Consider the following 13,560-nt stretch of genomic DNA (forward strand, 5'->3'; position numbering starts at 1 on the left):
AAACAAGTGTTCCCCCAGGCCTCTTAAGTTCTACTTTGAGACGGGATCTTGTTAAGTAGCCCAGGATATCCATAAACATAAAGCCAGCTGGGTTTAAAACTTCACTCTTCCCCCCTCCAGCTTCCTGCTCCACCTAACTCAGCTCCCCCAAAAGCTGGGGTTACAGGCATGACCAGGCCCATGGAAAGTCTACATTCTGACAGGACCTTCCTTGTATGTTTCATATGAAGAGCCCAACTCTTCCAGTGTCCTGAGAGCTAATGGGGTGGAAAAGGAAATCCAAGGGGGTCGGTCCCAGCAGGAAGTCAGTCCTCTATTTGAGGATTACATCCTGGGTCTAATCCTTCAGTGTGAATGGTTAAGCTGGCCTAAACATGAAAGGGTTAAAGCCTGCGGGAATGACACTTGAAGAGTGTTAATTACTGTGACTTACTCAGCAACACTGACAGTAGCATGGATGGTTGGACTGCATGGTCAGGAGCTCACTTAGGGTCACACCAATTTAGTAACACATGTATTCACAGCACACTAGCCACCACCCCAAGTGTCATCAAGTAGTAACACGTTTTAAAAAAAATATTTACCTTTATTTCATGTGCATTAGCATTTTGACTGAATATATGTCTGTTAGAGTGTCAGATATTGGAGTTACAGATAGTTGTGAGCTGCCATGTAGGTGCTGGGACTCGAACCTAGGGCCTCCTGGTAGAGCATTCAGTGCCCCCAACCACTGAGCCATCTCTCCAGCCCCTCAGATATAACATTTTTAACCCTCATGACAATGCTGGGAGTGGGGAATCTGATGTCTCGGACAAACAGATGGAGAGGGTGAAAGTCCAGCCTGTTCAGTAATCTCCCCAGGGTTATGACTGGTAAATGGTAGACGGGAGATTTAAACACGAGGAAGAAGACCTCAGGCTCTTCATTCCACACTGCCTCCTTTCTGACAGCTGCTCGGCCAAGGCTTTGGCTAAAATTTAACTAAAGGGTATCACGTGGACTGTGTGTATGTGTAATGTGTGTGTGCATGTGTGTGTGAGTATCAGAATTTAAAAAAATAAGTAGGAAGCCCCTCTGATTTGGTGAACAGGAAAAAAAAATGAGCTTTGTCTGGTTTCCCTGGGGGCCTCTGGCCACTTCTCCTCCCCCCTTGCAAGCTCTTCCACGCCCATTCCAGCGTCTCCAAAGCCTCTTCTCTCTCTCCCGAGTCTCGGTTGTTCTCTGGCCTTGAAGCAGGCAGTCCCCAAGGCACGAGTTCATACTGCATCCTGGTGGAATTGTCAGCCCTTGACGTCAAATCCCACATCTGGGGAGATGAATCACAGTGGCTGGAATTCAAGAGCCACGTTTGGAGCTCCAGGTCACTGCCAGATTGTTCTCCAATTCAGCACACCCCAACGGCACCGCTGTCTCTCCACACCACCAGGCTCCAACTCGAATCTCATTCCTAAGGCCACACCACCTTTTCTGAGGTTTGAAACCACACTTCGCTCCTCCATTTCTCCAACTCTCCGGGATTTGTAGAAACTCCTCCAGGAACCTCAGCCCTGTCTTCTGCTTTTCTAGCCGTCTTTGCCCAAGCAACATCTCCAGTCCCAACCCCACTTCTATACACAAAGGCTGGCTCTGAACGGAGAGTAAGCCCACTTCCTGTCCTGCTCTCCCGCTCCACCTGCGGGTCTCAGACGGATTTGCACAACCTCCATCCTTAAAATAAAGGAATCTCCTCCGTGCTACAGAAAGGAGCCTAGCATGGCTGTCCTCTGAGAGGAACAGCAGCTGATGCAGACAGATACAGACACCCACAGCCAAACAGCTTGGGGGTTCTTACGGAAGAATAGGAGGTAAGATTGCGGGCCCTAGCTTTGCAGAGACCAGAAGTGGGGGGAAACGCAAGGGGACCTCCACCTGCTCAGAGGAGAAGGGGGAGGAAAGAATTGTGGGAAAGGGTCACTGGGAGGGGGTGACCAGGAGTGGGTCAGTGAGCTGGATATAAAGCGAATAACTAAAATAGTAATAATAGTAATTTTTTAAAATACAAAATTAGTAAATAAATAACAGGAATCTCACATAGAAATATGCAGGGAACGTCCCCAGAGTGCTTTGCTCCCGGACCATCTGAGAGCTGCAGACCTAACGGAACCGATGCCTGAAAGTTCTAGGATACATTTCCTTTCAAAGGAGGGCAAGTTTCTTTATACAATGTGGCCATTTTAAAGGTTAGCATGAGTACAAGTAACAAGTTAGCATAGGTGCAGCCCACAGCCCACAGGCTTCTCTCAATAGTGACAGAACTGGGCAACGTGAGTCCTGTCTGTCTTCTCTCCATGCTCCTTCAACCTGAACACCTCACTCACTCTTTCATTATTTTCTTCCATCCCATCTTGGTGTGACTCAGTTTCCCTTGATGAGATTCAGGCAGCAATACTACTGATATGGTGCTGGGTTCTGTCCATTGCAGCGTCTTTAAAAAAAAAAAAAAATTTTTTTTTTTACATGTATGAGTACACTGTAGCTGTCTTCAGGCACCAGAAGAGGGCATCAGATCTCATTACACATGATCGTGAGCCACCATGTGGTTGCTGGGATTTGAACTCAGGACCCCTGGAAGAGCAGTCATCAGTGCTCTGAACCACCGAGCCATCTTTCCAACCCTCTGTTGCAGCTTCTTGTGTGGTACACATTAACATGCTGTCCCCACCTTGGAGTCAGCCAGGCTATACAGTGACTCTTTCCCTTTTGTTAGCATCTGGGGCACTCCTGAGCCCACGTAAATGCCTCATTTCTCATTAGTCAGAAGGGTCCAGGAGTCTCCCATCTGTGGTGGTTAATCTTGGCTGTCAGTTTGACTGGATCTGGTGTCAGCTAAAAGATGAGTTACTGGGCACACTTGTGAAGATTTTCTTGGCCAGGTTTATTGAAGTAGGAAGACTCACCCTAAATGTGGCTGCACCTTCCAGTTGTGGTCCAGATATATTTTTAACAAGGGGGTGGGGAGCCTTTCTTTTCGTCTGCTTGCCCGAGTCTCTTATGCGTGAGTACATCTGTGCTACTGCTGTGTGGCTATGGCTGCCACATTCCTTCACTGACCTTAGAAACTAACCAGCTTCTTTGACCTTCCAGGGTGAATTAAGGACCAGTGGCTCTGGATTCTTCATGCCTTCTGGTTGGGACTCCTGAGGTAGCCAGCCAGCAAGTGCCAACCTCAGCCTCTCTGGTATGAAGAAAGATGCTATTTGAATACCCAGGCTATCTATCATGTAAACCAACCTAGTAAGCCCTCGAGTGTGTGTGTGTGTGTGTGTGTGTGTGTGTGTGTGTGTACGTGTGTGTGTAATATGTGCATATGTATTCATGCATTCTTTCATTTCTGTTCCTCTAGAGGACCCTGACTAATACAGCATATTCTCTACTGGATTGCGAATGATCTGTTCTGATCAATACTTTCCTGCTCTCATTGGCATCGTTCCCATCCCACTACAATTGCCTATTTAAAGTGGTTTTCAAGCAGAGCATGATGGTGTACATCTAATCCCAGCACTTAGGAGACTGGGGCAGGATTGCTGTAAATTCAGGGCTTATCTTGGGCTACATAGATAGCAAAACCTGTTCTCAGGGGGTCTGTGGGGGTTCAGTCACATTTCTGGCCACAGAAATCTGTTTACACAAACCTTGAGCTGCATTCTTACTCAAGAAACAGTAGCTGTCTTCTGGATATTTGTACCCATGTGCTTACGGGTGACTTGACCGTGAACAATGGCTTCCATAACATAAAGACATTTTTAAACAGCTGGGCAGTGGTGGCACGTGCCTTTAACACCAGCATTCGGGAGGCAGAGGCAGGTCTCTGTGCTTGAAACCAGTCTAGTCTATAGAGCTGGTTCCAGGGACAGCCAGGGTTACACAGAGAAACTTTGTCTAAATAAATAAATAGAATAAATAAATAAATAAATAATAAATAAATAAAAGATAATTTGGCAGAAGACCATAGCACAGTCTTGTACCAGCTCTGCCTGTTGCAGGCCATCAGACATCTCCACAAAATACACTGACATTTCTGTGGTTCTTAATAGTATAGAAAATTAAAATTTAGACGCACTGCAAACCGGATCACAGGTGAAGTTCACATCCTGCAAAGGGCATGGTGAAGCCCAGGGAAGCGATATCCAGGCTTGAGTAAGACAAGATGGAGGCCACCTAGAGAAAACAAACCAAACAGCCACAAAGACACAGACAGTCTTTGTAAACGGGCAGGAGCCACAGACGGCCTTTACACTTTGATAAGGCCCTCAAGGATTTGGGGGGAGGAATGACTTTTTTTTTTAAAGATGTATTTATTTATCATATATAAGTACACTGTAGCTGTCTTCAGACACACCAGAAGAGGGCATCAGATCTCTTTTACAGATGGTTGTGAGCCACCATGTGGTTGCTGGGAATTGAACTCAGGACCTCTGGAAGAGCAGTCAGTGCTCTTAACCACTGAGCCAGCTCTCCAGCCCAGGAATGACTTTTTAATACATGAAATGAAAGCAAAAAGTGAGAAAAAAATAAGGACAAACACAAAATGAAGGATATGTCCCAGGCTGGCTTTGAACTCCTGATCCTACCTCTGCAATGCCTTAAAGTAGCTGTCATCTGCAGACATATAGCATGGTGCCTGATGGACACTATTCAACTTCAATAGAAAACAGGACAAAATGTGTCACATTCTTTGTTCTTAGAATTAGCCTATAGCTAAAATTAGTATCTATTTTGTTTGTTTGTTTTGTTCTTTTGAAACAAGGACTCAGGGGTTGGGGATTTAGCTCAGTGGTAGAGCACTTGCCTAGCAAGCGTAAGGCCCTGGGTTCAGTCCCCAGCTCCGGAAAAAAAAAAAAATGAAACAAGGACTCAGTACTGGCTAGCCTGAACTGGCCCTGAACTCAGAAATTCACCTGCCTCCGCCTTCTGAGCGCTGGGATTTAAGGCATGCACTGCCATACCTGGTTTATAATCTAAACCTTGTTAGACAGTAAAATTATGTTCAAAATTCTGTGTCTTTTTATTCTGGGATAAAACGCCCAACTACTTTTTTTCCTGTTTAAAGCCTCAACTCCTCATGCCTGTCATCCTAGGACTTAATGTGCTGAGTTCAAGGCCAGCCTGAGCTACATACCGAGGTCCAGGCCAGTCTAGGACTTTACGTCAAAAACCCAGAATAATAATAACACAATTCTGGTTCTCGGGTGGGTCCTCTTTAAAAGCTTTGTCTGTGCCAGCGAATTGGAGGTCAGCTGGTACCTAAATCAGGAAGTCCAGAACCATGGAGCAAGCAAGAGTGAGCCCCTGACCAGCCAGGGTTATGTCCACCTTTCTTCCCAGCAAGTGAGAGCCTCTGTCCCTTAGTGCCCTTGTAGGTATGCCTGTCTTTTATCTTTTGGATAACTCTTTCTCTACTCCTTGCTTCCGTCACCCTCACGATGCGCTCTCTCTCTCTCTCTCTCTCTCTCTCTCTCTCTCTCTCTCTCTCTCTGTGTGTGTGGTGTGTGTGTGTGTGTGTGTGTGTGTGTGTGTGTGTGTGTGTGTGTGTGTGTGTGTGTTTAGAGTCCAAAACGCTGGCAACACTTCGACCCCAGCACACTCCACTAGCGCCACCCAGTGGCACTCACAGGCATTTCTCAGTCCCACTCAAATCCGTTACCTGCCTCCGGCTGAGGAGGATGAATGGATTGGCAGCTACGGGGACCACGCCCATAATCCCAGCACTAGTGAGATTGCTAAAAGAGAATTGAAAGGTAGAGGCCAGTCTGGGCTGGAGAGCAAGGCCTGTCTCAAAAAGCAAAGAGCAGCAAAAGCAGCTGAAGGGCTAACTCCCCTTGGAGGACCTTCCTTCCACACTGCTCAGCCCCTGCAGTCTTCCTGACTGCCCCAGGCCCAAGTCAGGAAGCACCAATCAAGCCCTTACCTGGAGATCTGCTTCCTAACAAGTAACAGGAATTGGGATATCCATGAGTTTCTAGAATTTACTGTTTAAAAATGCAAAACAGGTTTAATGGCCCCATAGAAGCCAGGCAGGCACGTCTGTTACCTGTAACTCCAGCACTCAGGAGGGAGAACTGGGATGAGGCAAGCTGGGTGAGCTCGGGGTTCACTGAGAGATCCTGCCTTAAAGACAAAGCAGAGGACCAGGGAAATGGCTCAGCAAATAAAGGCGCTTTCTGATCTGAGCTCAGTCCCCAGAACCCACAGGGCAGAAGGAGAGAACCGACTCCCCCAAATTGTCTGCTGATTTCTACATACACACCATGGAGTGTGTGTGTGTGTGTGTGTGTGTGTGTGTGTGTGTGTGTGTGTGCATTTATTGGAAATAACTAATTAATATAAAAATAGTGTACTTTGGGGCTGGGGATTTAGCTCAGTGGTAGAGCGCTTACCTAGGAAGCGCAAGGCCCTGGGTTCAGTCCCCAGCTCCGAAAAAAAGAACCAAAAAAAAAAAAAAATAGTGTACTTGATTAAAACATGAAATGAAGGGTAACATCAGAAGACACAAAGTGACAACTTCAGGTCTCCATGTGTACCACATGTGTCACACACACCCATACACATTTTTCTTAATTATTTTTTTTCTTTATTAACTTGAGTATTTCTTATTTACATTTCGATTGCTATTCCCTTTCCCAGTTTCCGGGACAACATCCCCCTAACCCTTCTCTATGGGTGTTCCCCTCCCCATCCTCCCCCCATTACCGCCCTCCCCTCAACAATCACGTTCACTGGGGGTTCCGTCTTGACAGGACCCAGGGCTTCCCCTTCCACTGGTGCCCTTACTAGGCTATTCATTGCTACCTATGAGGTTGGAGGCCAGGGTCAGTCCATGTATAATCTTTGGGTAGTGGCTTAGTCCCTGGAAGCTCTGGTTGGTTGGCATTGTTGTTCATATGGGGTCTCGAGCCCCTTCAAGCTCTTCCAGTCCTTTCTCTGATTCCTTCAATGGGGGGTCCCGTTCTCAGTTCACACACACATACATTTTTAAAAGTCCAAACCAGAAGATGCTGATACAGTTCAATTGTTAGGTACTTGCCTACTATGTACAAGGCCCTGGGTTCAATCCCCTGCACTACATAAAGCACTGATTGCCTGTAATCACAGAACTGTACCCAGGAGGTAGAGACAGGAGGATTAGAACTTCTAGGTCAGAAGCTACACACCCAGTTTGAGGCCAGCCTACCTGAGTCCCAGGCTAAAACTGCAACCAACCACGGTAAACCAGAGGTGCACAGAACCTTCTATGAGCGCTCCTCTTGAGTATTTATCAGGGATCATCGCACACCAGAACCTCCCCTAAAGTCCCCATTCCCCAACCCATGAGTAAGGTGGGGTCCTGCTCTGTAGACAAGTTAACTATTGGGAGGATTACAGCGCATACCTGTCCCTGCCCGTTCTCTCTGGTTCCAAAAGATCCTGAAGCATCCCTCCTCCCTCGGTTACTAAAGTGTAGCTAACACCTGCTTTTTAACTTCTACCTCAGCTCTTTCTAAAGAGCTGCCGCACCCGGTGAGACAGCCATGGAAAGTACATGGCTACCATTATTATGACATGTGAGCAGAGATGTCTAGTTGCTTTTGTCCACTGGTGTATAAAGATGTGGACCAGATGTGACTTAAACAGTCTTGTTAAGCCGCCGCTCTGAACAAAGCAGTCTGATTCCTCTCCCTCCCCTCCCCACTACGCTCTGTCTCATAGTTTTTCCTAGCCCCATTGATTTCATTTCTCCCCAGAAGAAGAAATTTGTAAATTGGTCCTGAAAGCCTTCTTTTTGCTCTTCCTCTATTCAAAGGGACAGTTGGGGACCTCTGTCAGCCCCAGCACTGTCCACTCCCTGGATGGCTGCCGCTTTGCAGAGGGATGTGGGAGGAGTAAGTTCTCCCGCAAGTTAGACCCTCATCCCTCAACTGATTGGGAACAAAGTTCTTGTTAGCTTACAGGTGATTACTCTAGGCTCCTCCCAGGGACCTAGCCTGCTGTCATTACCTGTCACTGCCAGGTACAGGTGGCCTGGCTTATGAAAAGACTGCTTGACATGCCAGTTCTTTCTCCCTCTCTTTCTCTGTTACCACATGTTCCTCCCCTCACCCCCGTCCTTCTCTGTCCTGCTTCTCTGGCCTCATGGCTCTTCTCCTGTCTGTCTGCCTCTACCCCTTCTCCAGGCCCTCGCTCCCTCCCATTTCCCTAAATAAACCTCCAGTGTACCAGGTCTGTCACCTGGTGTGATTTCTCAGCAGACACCTTGCATGGGCCCACCAGGTACCCCACCCACACACTGCAATATATGTCCTAACAGTTCTCATATGCAAATCCACAGGAGCAGACCTGACACTGCACATCTTTAAATAGAACCATCCGGGCCCCGGCTTCTGCTTCATTTCCAGAAGAGCCCCTAAATCTGCTTCCACATTTTAGAAAACCTCTCCAATTATTTTTAGCATGCTAGCCCCATGGATCCCAGCAGGTCTCCAAATGTCCTAATGATGTCCCTCAGTCCTCACCAGACGGTTATCTGAAGATGTTTCCCAGAGCATCCATTCACGGAGGGTCACATGGTCTTAATCCCAGGGTCATGGGTGGACAGCTAAGGAAGGTACATCCTCCCAGTCAGCCTCCCAGGCATCCCCTCCAACCTGGGCACACATGGGGATTGCAGATGACTGGCTCACAGCTTACCAGGACTCTGCTCTCCCATGGGGAGGGTTCCCTCTCTGTCTCCAGGGTCGGAAACCACATCTTCAGTAGGATGCTTCCCACTCCAGGCATAGTCAGTGCCTACTTGGGGATGTATTGTTTGCCTTTCTGTTTGCTGGGATAAATACCACCATTAAAAGTCACTTAAGAAAGGGTTTGTTTTGGCTTACAGTTCCAGAGAGAAGAAGATTCCATAATGGCAGGACAGCAAGGTGTGGCAGCAGGAACCGGAAACCAGCAGGTCACATTTTATCCACACTTGAGCAGAGAGAGTGAGCAGGAAGGAGATGGAAAAATAGAAGTATAAGGGGGGTAAGTCCTCCAGCCAGACTGCAACTCCTAAAGGGTCTATAACCCACCCACACAGTGTTACCAACTGGACCTACTAGGGGGCACCCGTGATGGTTTGCACCTGGTGATGCTTGGACCAGGGTGCAGCACCATTAGGAGGTGTGGCCTTGTTGGAGTGGGCGTGTCACTGTGGGTGTGAGCTTTAATTCCCTCGTCCTAGCTGTCTGGAGGCCTATCTTCTCCTAGCAGCCTTCAGATGAAGATGTAGAACTCTCAGCTCCTCCTACACCATGCCTGCCTGGACGCTGCCATGCTCTCACCCTGATGATAATGGACGGAACCACTAAACCTGCAAGCCAGCCCCAAGGAAATGCTGTCTACAAGTCGCCTTGGTCACGGTGTCTGTTCACAGCAGTAAAACCCTAACTAAGACAGCACCTCTCACTTAAGTCATCACAGAGGATAAGAAACAACTTTAATTCCCCTCAGTTACTATAGAGAACACAGTCTCTCGGTGATACCGGAAGAAGTCGTTCAACTGTCTGAGAGCACGCAATCCTTAAAACTCCCGCTGGTGTAGGCAACCCTCCCCAGTGTGTTTCACATTCCCATCTTTCCATGCAGACATTTATTACCGTTCCAAAATTGGAGTCCCCCAAACCTAGGTGTTTCCATTTTAAAACAGTGCCTTGGTGTCCCTCTTAGTCAATGCTGTGAAGAGACACAAGAACCACGGCAAGCATTCTAACGGAAGGCATTTAATTGTGGCTGGCTTACAGTGTCAGAGGTTCAGTCCATTATTGTCCTGGTGGGGAGCACGGCAGCATGCAGGCAGACATTGTGCTGGAGACATAGCTGGGAGTCTACATTTGGATCTACAAGCAGCAGCAGGAAGAAAAGATATTGAGCCTGGGTCGAGCCCTTCAAATCTGGAAGCCCACCCTCAGTGACACACCTACTCCAACAAGGCCACACTTCCCAATCTCTCTCAAGTAGTGTCACTCCCTGATGACCATGCATTTGAACATATGAACCTCTGGGGGCTATTTCTATTCGAACCACCAGTTTCCTAGTTTATTCTTTGTTGATGTGATCGAAAGCAATGTGGGGAGGAAAGGGTTTGGGGTTTACATTTTACATTACAATCCATTAGGATCCATCCAGGGCAGAAACGCGAGGCTGGTGTCTGGGGGTGGGAACTGCAGCAGAACCACAAAAGGTGGTGCTTACTGGCTGGCTCTCTGTGCTCTGATTACTCAATTCTCTTGTTTTATGTAACCCAGGACCATGTGTCCAAGGGTAGCACAGTCCACCATAACCAGGCCCTCTCACATTAGTCATCAATCAAGAAAGGTTCCACAGAGTTTCCTATAGGCAATCTGATGTGAGCTTCTTGTCGGTTAAGATTCCCAAGGACCTCTACTTGGTGTCAGGTTGACGAAACTCCCTGGCACACTTGCTTGATAATAATTCCAACAGGATTTCTAACCTTCTTCTTCATCATCTCCTTTCTTTTTTGACAGAGGGTCTCACTAAGTAGTCCAGGCTGGACTGGAAGTCGGAATTCTCCTGACTCAGTGCCCCAAGTGCTGGCATGTGTGTGCCACCATGCAACAACAACTGTTCCTAAGGACTGACCAAAGGGGTGTGCACAGGAGCCAGGGGGCCTCAGGCAATCACTAAGCTTATCCTCCTGCCTCCCGAGTGCTGGAGTTGCAGCAGTGTGCCCACAACATCTGAGTTTAACCTGCGCAGGTTCAACACACATTAGTCAGGAATAGTTCCTGAAGAAAACCTCAGTTTCACAGGATGCCCATTCACAGGCGCGCAGTTCCCTGCCCGCGCTCGCTCCTGCGTGCGACTAGTAAAGGGAATCTGTAGACAGAAACCTTCCAAAGAAGGAAAGAAGGCCTCTCTTCCCTTCCGGGTCTGACTTAGTCAGGGAATGCTCTAGGGGCACTTTTCACCTGCTCTGGAATCCCCAGCAAGCCACCAAGCTCCGTCCCAGGCTTTCCCAATCCCACAATGCATCTGCCCCTGTGGCTAACCAAGCACCTGGCATCCCAGCCCATCCTCCTGCGCTTAGGCCTCCTTTCCCTTCTGCCCAGATGGAAGGGCTACTTTTTAAATTTTTTGTTTGTTTGTTTGTTTGTTTGTTTTTGTTTTTTCAAGACGGGGCTTCTCTGCGCAGCTCTGGCCATCCTGGACCCAGCTGACCTCAAACTCAGAGATTTACCGGCCTCTTCCTTCTGAGTGCTCAGAGTAAAGGCGCGTGCCACCACCTCTGGGTTAATTTTTTTTTCCTTTGAAGTATTTTCAAGCTCTGAGAACATTTTTAAAAACAAAATTTGGAAGTAGGTGCAGACACTTCGTGAGTTTCTTTCGAAGTTAAACACGAATTAGCAACGTGACACAATAATTCCATTCCCAGGTATGCACCCGATAAAACTGGAAGCAGGCTTAGGAACAAGTTGTTGTGCCTATGTACACTTATATGTCCAGCAGAGCAGATAGCCAGAAGCAGAAATCACTCATGGCTGTCAGCAAACAGGAAAACGAAATAGGTCTTCCATACAGGAAAATAGTATTCAGTCATCTTAAAAGATAAGTATTGACATATGCTACAGCTAGGATGGATTTTTAAAACATTATGTTAGGCTGATGATGAAAGGCTCATCAGGGAAAGGGGCTTGCTGCCTGTCTGGAACCCACATGAAGAAAGGAAAAAGAAATCAACTTCCACAGGTCGTCTTTTGACCACTATACAAACAGTGGCTTATATATGCTCCCCTAATTAAACAATATAGTAATCTAAAAAGTGTATTTTACTAAAGAAGCCAAGCTCAACATAGTAGCATGTGCACTCAAATTGAGTCAGGAGGATTGCTGTGGACCCAAGCCAGCTAGGACTAAACTAAACCAGCCTCAAAAGCAGAGGAGAAGGGGAGGGGAGGGGAGGGGAGGGGAGGGGAGGGGAGGGGAGGGGAGGGGAAGGGAAGGGAAGGGAAGGGAAGGGAAGGAAAGGGAATAGATTCTCCTCCTACCTCTGTTTCCTGAGTGATGGAATTAAAGGCTTGTGTCTCACCTGACTATTTCAGGATTTAACCAAATATCTCTGTGTATATATTCCCCCAAACAGAAATCTCAGACTCAGGAAAGTCAAACAGTCTGCGTCGATCCTGTTTAAGTTACAACCAAGGTCAGAGTTCAGCCCTTCCTTCCCCGGTCGTGCTATTTACAGGGGTTGGATTTGGAATTCCCCACCACAGGCGTGTTCCCTTCTCACATCCTTTAATCTGCAACCACCCTCAGCCTTGCATGGCTTTTCATTTTGCTCCGTCCGTGGCCCTGAAGAGCACAGTCTGGGTCACTCCTGAGCTTCCTGAGGGTGAGGCCGCCTGGTGGGAAGATGCTTGGCGTCCCAGACCACATTACCTGGGGCGCTGGCTCTGCAGGATGAGGTGCGGTCAGCTAGGTCCCGCTGGGAAGCTCCCCTTGTTCCTTATATTTAATAACATACTATGCAATTTTTAAGGTCTAACGAAACTAATCCATAAAACCATTTGGGGGCTGTCATTTTTACCACTTAATTCACCCAGTCCGTACCTAGTTCAAAGATACAAAGGCGTGTGCACATGTGTCTGCCTAATGTTGTAAATCAGGCCAAGAACCCTCGTTGGGGATCTCCCAAGTCCCGGGGTAAGCGTAGCACTTTTAGTCTGGCCAATCCTGGTGGCAATGTCCTGTTCCAACTCCTCATCAGGCAGACAAAGGCAGAAATTCAAAGCCTTCCAGTGCTACAGGGCTAATTCAAGTTCAGCCAGGGTCACTTAATATGCTGCTATGTGGAAAATAAAAATTAAGAATCTTGTTGATCGGGGCTGGAGAGATGGCTCAGCGGTTAAGAGCACTGACTGCGCTTCCAGAGGTCCTGAGTTCAATTCCCAGCAACCACATGGTGGCTCACAACCATCTGTCATGAGATCTGATTGCCCTCTTTGGGTGTGTCTGAAGAGAACAGCAGTGTGCTCACAAACATAAAATAAATAAATACATCTTAAGAAAAAGAATGTTGTTGGTGATCAGGGCTAATTTAATCTCTTCTGTAACTGAAATTAAAAGTTGTTGTCAGGGCCCCGGAAGGCTGGATTATCAGTCAAAGGTCCGGATTGGAGAGAAGAGTCAGGCCAGGACGTCTGTTTCACTTGCTGCCTGCGTTCAGTGGGACCACCTGGGGAGCTGTCAGGAAAGCTGGTCTAAAGTAAGGGCCCAGGTCAGTCGGAAACTCTCAGAAGTATCTGGTTTATATAGGCTTTCAGTACGTTCCGGGCTCGCTGGTTCAGTTTGGAGCAGTTTGTAATCTGCCATTGGCTGGAAATCCGCTGGAACAAAGACTCGAGACAGAAGGTAAAGTTAAGGAACTTCGGGGGAAATCTTTATCTTGGGTATACGCTTGAAACTCCGGTGTGCGGTCCTAGTGGTTGGTGGAGAGGAAGTTCCAAGACCAGGGAAGGAGAGAGACCCAGCCTCAGGAGGAGTCCGCAGCAG

The 13,560-nt window shown here is 47.7% G+C and overlaps 1 long non-coding RNA gene across 1 annotated transcript; it reads left to right on the plus strand.

Annotated features, from left to right (window-relative positions):
- Positions 1-1,363: 1,363 nt before the first annotated feature.
- On the plus strand, positions 1,364-12,098 carry LOC148000816 (uncharacterized). Its single transcript, XR_015638223.1, has 4 exons — positions 1,364-1,844; positions 3,124-3,217; positions 8,894-9,033; positions 10,536-12,098. It is a non-coding gene; the product is annotated as an uncharacterized LOC148000816 (long non-coding RNA).
- Positions 12,099-13,560: the final 1,462 nt, after the last annotated feature.

The sequence above is a fragment of the Rattus norvegicus genome, chromosome 15, assembly GCF_021556685.1.
Source record: "Rattus norvegicus strain SHRSP/BbbUtx chromosome 15, alternate assembly SHRSP_T2T, whole genome shotgun sequence".
NCBI lineage: Eukaryota > Metazoa > Chordata > Mammalia > Rodentia > Muridae > Rattus > Rattus norvegicus.